At 38.6% G+C, this 8,121-nt stretch overlaps 1 protein-coding gene across 1 annotated transcript in view; it reads left to right on the top strand.

Moving 5' to 3' along the window:
• Positions 1 to 5,231: 5,231 nt before the first annotated feature.
• The window catches only part of LOC139968664 (rho GTPase-activating protein 24-like), a 54,234-nt gene continuing 51,344 nt past the window's right edge, over positions 5,232 to 8,121 (top strand). The window contains exon 1 of the mRNA XM_071972929.1: positions 5,232 to 5,413. The gene's annotated coding sequence lies outside the window, so the exon portion shown is untranslated. The remainder of the gene's footprint in view (positions 5,414 to 8,121) is intronic.

Below are 8,121 nucleotides of genomic sequence, written 5' to 3'. Positions count from 1 at the left end.
GGTGTAAGAGATAGCATAGCTAGAGAATACGCATGAGACATTTACAGCTTGCTTCATCACAAAACTTGTTCTCTTTAAAAGAGTATAACAGAGACTGAGGAAAAACTGTACAGTACATTTATACAGCAAACAAGATATTTAAAGGTAACACACTAACAATACAACCTGATTAACCTAACAATAGTCTGAAGCATCTGAGCTGTTACAAAAGACACTTAACTCATCCACAAACTGCATTCCTCATACAAAATATAATATAGCTAGGAACTTAAAGGTTAATAGTAAATAAAATGTGAGACAATGCAGAGACTATAGAATGTTTGACTACACTTATCAACACCTGGGACTGTGGCCCCTCCCCCGATTCTCATCAGGCATGCAAACAGTAGTGAGCAACTTCTTGCTTCTTTCGCAGAGCAATGTAATTTGAAATTCAGTGTTATAAGTCAAAGTAACGTTGACCTTGTTACCATGGAAGGGTTCTAGACCAATTGTAATCAAGGGCGGCGGAAGCACTTTTAATCTGGGGGGGCACCGACATCAAAGGGCACTTTGCAAAAATTCGATTGGACTGATGCAGCCTTATATTTTGTACCCTTTATAACTCTTATTGTAGTATCTTATTTGCGTATACACATCACTCCATCAACCCTCAAGGTAAATATGCATACTAGCACTGCAATATCCAATGTGCAAATTGGGAAACAAGGAACAAGTTTTCTTTTGAGACAAAATGAGGTGAAATCATGCTAGTTGCTAATGTAGGAATCTTCCGAATTAAAGTTTATTTCTTGTCAATATCTTAACAAATATTTTCCATTCAAAATAGCTTTGAGTTTGACCCACAGAAATTCATTAAAAGTCAGGGGTGTAGCCAGGATTTGCAAAGTTGTATGCACGACTATCTGAGCGGAGCGCCACCATCGGTTGGCGCGGAGCGTACAAGAAATTTTTTGGTTTTACAAACCCCTCAGATGGCTGGAAACGGCCCTTCCCGAGTGTTCATTCTGGTTCCCTGGCCTCTTGCTAACTTGAGACACCTCAATTTTATGTAGAAAAAGGGCAAATTTTTAACCTGAGGAAAAGTGGGGGGGCACGTGCCCCCGGTTCCGCCGCCCTTGATTGTAATACTATCATCAAGTATCCCTCAATGAATATGCACTGTTAAGTCACTGTGCGATCCATGCAAAAACTTTGCAATCAAAAGCATTGATCAAGTAAGGGAAGTACTTAGGTAGGTGAGCTTCCTGCAAAATTTTCACCACTTCCAAGACTTTGTCTAGTCACTAGATGATCAACTTGATTCGGGAGCACAAGAGATTATTGATTCAAGCTCCACTGTATTTGCTGAATAGCATAAATTATGACGCACGTCAGGAACTTAAGTGACGTAACCATAGGAACAGAAAGTAAACCCAACTGGAATTGTCCTACATTGTGTCTTTCACAAAAGACTACTCAAGTGATGTTAATTTGCCCAGCTACTTTCAAACCAACACTGTCCAGTGAAAGATTCCCAGGTTGGCTTTCTTATATCAACTCAATAGCTATTTTTGTTCAAAGGAAAGATAGAGAGAAGTCTTCAAATTATTTGTTTTAGTCCTGCGCTGTCGTACGGTTTGTAAATTGTATTACAACAGGATGTTGATAACTGATTTGAGGCCACACAAGTAAATTATTAATACACTCATGTCTTTTGTTATAGTAGAATGCACCACAACTGAGTCACTTTAAGTGCAGATACTTCTAAGGAAAATATTCAATTCAAACATATTGTTGTACAAGTAAAATATAGATTAGCATGTGGTTTAAATCATTTATAAAGCTAGTTAATTATTTTAAAATGGGTGATACTTGCCAGTTCAAACTCTTCAATAATATTGAATCCGATGTAAGCTATGGAAAAATTAAATTTTGCAAGGAATGGAGATGAATCGAACGGTACCGGTAACTAACTGCATGATCAGACAAGTATCAAACATTACGGAACTGCTTCTGTTAGGTACTCGTTCAAAACCCATATTGGGTGTCACAACGAGGATGTTGGTACGCCACGCAGCAGTGCTAGTAACAATGCGTGGCAATCTTGATTTAATTACACCTCAAAACTAGGGCTCTCTTTAACGGCCAAGGATTGCGTATTCCAGTCTTATATAGTCATAGGATAGAAACTATACTGAAAAGCATGATGATTATGTGGAATTTGCTAGTACAGAGTCAAAAGAATTAAGATACTTGCTTGACGACTTCACTGGTTTGAACTGCAAAGAACTAGCTTAACCCATCACCTATGAAACAATTTCTTATAATGGCGTATGTTTAGGCCTAGGCCGTGTCCAACTTCATACAGACCTAACAAGTAACATGTACTTCCTCCAGTTTTTGTCCGCCATTTTGTGTGAGTCGCATTTGATGAATTGTCCCAGAACCAACAAATGTACCCGTTCCACTCCCTGTGTGACTAAATTCATTTTACACACAGATAGTGAACACGGAGAACAATTTGGTGGTCCTGGAAAATCTGAACATCAACCCCTAGCACAAAAATTGTGATAGCGGGGTCGCTACGATGGACAGAAGTCAAGACCGGTGGTATATTCCCTTCGTTGAAACGAAGGGAAGAGAACGAAGTAAGCATCTGGACAAATTAATGTTATTTGGAGAACGACAGCACCCACTTCCAGTCCGTCATCATGATGAACTTTCAGACGGCAGGTCTCCACAGAAGCCACGCAGGTTCGAACTGATTCGTTGCAACTTCTGTCAAGTGTTATATAGAGATCCAACGCGTTCGTTATGTGTGTAACGTGTACGGACGTCAGCAGCTGTTGTTTCGTTACTACGTCAACATTTCAAAATAGCAACTGAACAAATGCCTAAAAATAACTATGACGTCTGTATTGATTTCATGGTGAAACGAATGACAATTGTGACCTTACATTTACATCTGTCAGTCGAAATAGGTGCAATGATATCAATCGGACACGATAAAATCAACACATTTCTCCTTTTCATTTTCTATACATATCGTCGTTATTTTCACGTCGATAATTTTGAAATGTATAGGTATTCCAGAAAATGTACTTGAAATATGGAACGCCGAATGAAGCGTTCCGATGATGAATCGTATGTCGTAATGATTAATTTATGATACTGTCTCTAAAAGTGAGATAGGACAGTTTCCCCCGGGGAAAGGGCGAGAGATACACTCAAGCATACAACAGATAAAGTCATCGTTACAGTAACACCAGGCCTTAGAGTTTAAACTCGAGAAAACAGATTGTGTACAAATCGACGGATATCGCTGAAAGTCAAGTTTGGAGGGGAAAATTGCTCATTAACCTGTTTGTATTCTGTGCGTGTTTTTGTCCCGTCTGTTAATGTAATTACTTGTCACATAGCCTTTGAAGAAGATCCTTTAAGGATCGAAAAGTCAGACCAACTTACTTTTACACAGTATAATCTATGTAGAAAGACACATCAAGGAAAGTCACTCACGTTGAAACTTCAACAAGTATTTTACTGCCACCCTCGAAGCATTTCCCCAACGGTTCAGGATATATCGCTACAAGTAAGCAACGTATTCTTCTTTTGTCTGGATGCTAGTTCACTTTGCAAGGCCAGCTAACTCTAAAGACAAAATATTTCAAATTAGTGATATCCGTTGGAAACTTGAAAAAAAAAAATCGAACACGGTTTGGCTACCAAGCTGCAACGTGATAAATATCGCGTGGGAACCAGGAAAACAACTACAGTGGAAAGATACCAAAAGCTGTACTTTTTACATGGATGGTATTGTTAAACAAAAAAGAGTCAAGAAAGGAGAGATATTCGCGCCGAATTATCCACACCTACGGCAAACAAAGTACGGTTCATCTTTGTGAATTATATATGCGGAAGAAGTGTGTTCTTTTGTTTGGGTATCCTTACTAACTGTCACAATAAGGTGATACTCGGGTATGGCCTTATAATTGTTTGCCCCGGGAAATAACCTGCAACCCCCTGAAAGCAGACCTTGCGATACATGCACAGCTGAAACAGTGTGGTATGGCGCCATCTATTGGCTCTCGTGAAGTGACTATTGTGGAGAGTCTGTTGCATGCGTTCTCATACGTGCCTCGGAATATCTGTACCTGGGAATTTGTAAATAAAACGATACACTGTTCATACTTAATTAATTACATAGTTAAAATGTCAAAGCCGGTAAACGTCTTTACTGTCATATGAAGTATTACAGCGGTATGACGAAATTCCGCGTTTGCAAATGTATGAAACGCTAAGTATGTCGGTTTAATACCTATTCTTTTTCAGATAAAAAGTAGATCGCACGATCAATATCATCTCATTGTTGTACACTATCTATTCCCTTCGAAGGTATTCGTGATATACCCACTGACCTCTACCCCTCAGTGGATACACTACCCCATAGTTGATGCAACACGTACCGTCGTGATCACGGGCTTACAGTCTCGAGCTATAAGGGGACTGGGTTGAGAGTGGATCACGTTCTTTGGTATTAATGGACAGGTTCTATCTTGGTGCACTTCCTTTGCCCACGTTGGCCACGTATACATAGGCCTACCTGTGATTCGTCCATGTGATCATGAATTGTGCCACCATATTGTGTCATGACGGATGAGAACATACAAATATTACTAAGATGAGTTTGTAGCATATTTCGATGCAATTATTACTGGTGACCTAGAAAGCATCCCATGAACTTATATGCCATCTAGTGGTGAATTCAGATTGGTGAATACATTAAAATATTGTGTAAATATTAGATATTCCCAATCTTCATATTACTTGACATTTCCAACTGAAATGTCTTGTGAAAAATAAAGCCTTACTGCAAAAGCCAAAACAAGTATAAAGGTTTATCAAGTATTGGTTAATCCGATCACTTCTGACAAGGAAGGTGTATTTGACCGTTTATCCCAACAATTTCAGTGCCCCTCCCCCACCCCTCTCCTCCACCCCGTCCCCACTTGCAAATGCATTCATAGAATTGTTAGAATTAGGGTTCACAACTCCCTTGGCCACCGTGATTGAAAGTAAAGAAGGAAAAAGGTGGGAGGAGGGGGGGGGGGCGAACAAACACGGCCAACACGACTTTTTATTCTGAATTCCTTGACCTGAAATGGCAAGTTTGATGATCCGTGCATCATGTAGTTGAAATAGCTACCGTGAATATGGAGATAGTGTGCGTTCCATAACAAGTTTGTAGTCTGCATGAAAAGCGGAACAAGGATACAAGGATGCCTGGTTGGTTTTGCGGAAGTGGTCCAAGCTAACTCAAATATGGCTAGTATACGCGATGAACTACCATAAATTAATGTCAGACAACAACCATAACGTGTGAACTACAACCAGCCGGTCCTTGATATATTTGGGTCAACTAAACATAATACAGGTAAAAATCGGAATATCATTTTACTGCCTTCTTCTTTCTTCAAGCAGCGTTCTGGGTAACTCATTGCCCTCAAAATCAAATACTAGTTAGGCCTAGTCTTTATTACCGTTTAACTTTGACCTAACTTAGGCCTAGACCGTTTTCTATATTAGCCAGTATTTGTTCGCACGCAACTAAGTAACTTTAAGGACTTACAGTTGCCTAACTTAGAATTAAGATCTACTATTGTGCGGCGGATTTCACATTTGACTTGCGACAGTCGTTACACAGCAGTTTTTCATGATCATGGAGCCAGTGCCATGAACTTGATACCAATTACTTTAAAGTCATTGAAGACTTGCCCCAAACAGCGTGCCGCCATCTTTAAAAAGTTAAATTTCCGTTGCTTGCAAGTGAAGTTTTTCTCTTGTCCCAACGAAATGCAGACAGTAATCAAACGTGATACCTTGTTATCTCTAGCTGGACCTGAGATGTCCATCGCTGTATCGTTTGTACACTGTGCTGTGGGTATTGACCGCAGCTGTATGTACTGACTGTACACTAGTGTCTAATTACTGACGCTAGCAAGCTGTGTGTGTATTTTCTGGGATAGATGGTGGTGTCTAACACTTCTGTTACACCTCATTCGAAAGTAGGTCAGATTACCTGCATGAGACGTTTCTTTTTGCGCAAGTCTTCACACCCTTCAAGGCATGTACCAATACCTGTAGGCTGTATGCCAGAGGGTCTTTCTTTCTTTCCAGTTAACGTGTTGCATTGAAAGTCTTGTTAAGCCTACTATTGATACAGGTGTATGGTATAAATAATGCTGAGGTAGGACCTAACTGATAGCAATAATTGTATTAATTAATTCTAACTTTCACCGTTTTATATCCTATGTTACGTCCTGGCATCAGGGCCCAATTTTTCTTTGAAGAAGTAGGCTCATTTTTCGTTATATAAGCAACTGGAACCCTCAAAACATTAACGTTAAAGATGATCTTGTATTGCCTGCAATTGTATTGTTAGATAGTCATAACTTGTCAAGTTGTAACCAAAATAATTATGCAACTGCTGAAATAACCATGTTAATCTAGTTATAAGTAATGATGCTGAAAAGTACTTTAATTATAAAGATTTCATGCAATTTTCAGAGCAGTTCAACACTGATTTTAATATTGTACATATATTCAGTAAGCACTGCTTTGACAGTGTACACTTTCAGTCAGTATATAATATTAAATTGGATAACTTTTATGAATGACCCAATAGCCAACATTATCCCAAGACTAACAGGAGGTTTACTTACTATTTCATTTTGATGTCAGTTTATTTCAAATAAATTTCAAGCAACTTTTAGGAAAGCAAAAGGAAGTCATAAAAAGAAAAAGTAAAAATATTAGTTAACATGTTTAAGAAAATAACAAAACAAAAAGCATAAAAAGTAAAAGGTTATAACAATGGTTCTTCTAGGACTCTGGGTACAAAGACCACCTCTGTGTATACATTTAAGTGATGTATACCATGGCAGTGTGACCCTATTATTAAAGTAAGGTTAATAACTTAATATAGTGTAGGTCTACATAGCTTAATAAACATTTGTACTAGCCATTTTATACCATGTCAGTTGTACCTTTCCAAGTCTCCTTGGTAACATGATGCCCCTTGGTTCTTACACAGCAATACATTTATGTTCCACTACCGTGTAAAGTGATGATTTATTGCCTATAGAAGTATGGTCCGGTATAGTCCACCTTCTGAAATGGGCATTAAATGTGCAACACTGCTGTGACTTAATCCTCACCAACTTTTAACCAGGAAGTTGTTTGTTATTTATTCCCTTTGGAGGGAACATGTAATACTTCACTGGATGCCATATTGTCTTTATGGGTTACGGTCTTGATGTCAGGGGACTGAGGTTGAAGGGGTGGGGGGGGGGATCAAGTTGTTTGGTCTTCAGGCCCAGACTCTTTCTTAGGAACTTTTCTTAAAATGTAACCTAAGTTAACATTTAATGCCAGAAAAGAAATAAAAAGTAACTCAGTAATTAAAGGCAAGTAACATGTTGTATAAGAAAGTACTGTGAGTAGAGCATTTGAGGTAAGGTGTTTCAGCTTCACCTCAGTAGTTGTCACGCTGTACAGTATCTGCTCGTTAATACTGACACCCACAAGGCAGTTCTGCTACTCACCATTACCACACAGTGACTAACTGGATCAATACCGCATCAAGACACACTGAAGAATTACACATCACATACCGTTTGCTGTGGTCACTAAATGAAAAAGTCAAATTTGTAGAGATCAATTTTAATCTGTTGCAAACTTCGAAACCACAAAAGCGGGTGTAGGTGCTACATACTGAAATGCCATAGTGAATGTCTATGGACATAAGTTCACAAAAAACAGGTTTAACCAAAATATTGAGATTTATATGTGCATGTAAAACATGTCTCAAATTACCTAGGGGCAAGATTTATAGATGGAATGTGTTTCCAAAGTTTAGTTCAGCTCTTATAAATCATACCTCAAAATGTCAATTAATGTCAGTGCCCAATTAGTAACAATATTTTAGTTTTGACTTGATGTTCCAAAGCTGTGGTGTTTGCCATGTAGTGACTGATGATTTCAAAGGTCAAAAGCATCAAAGGGAGTTCATTGTTGCAAATGATGCCTGGAATATGTCATAACTCCTTCTGAGCACTTTAATTAGTAATTGTACATAAAGAG

This window comes from Apostichopus japonicus, chromosome 6 (assembly GCF_037975245.1).
Source record: "Apostichopus japonicus isolate 1M-3 chromosome 6, ASM3797524v1, whole genome shotgun sequence".
Classification (NCBI taxonomy): Eukaryota; Metazoa; Echinodermata; class Holothuroidea; order Aspidochirotida; family Stichopodidae; genus Apostichopus; species Apostichopus japonicus.
This window is presented reverse-complemented; position numbering and strand designations above follow the sequence as displayed.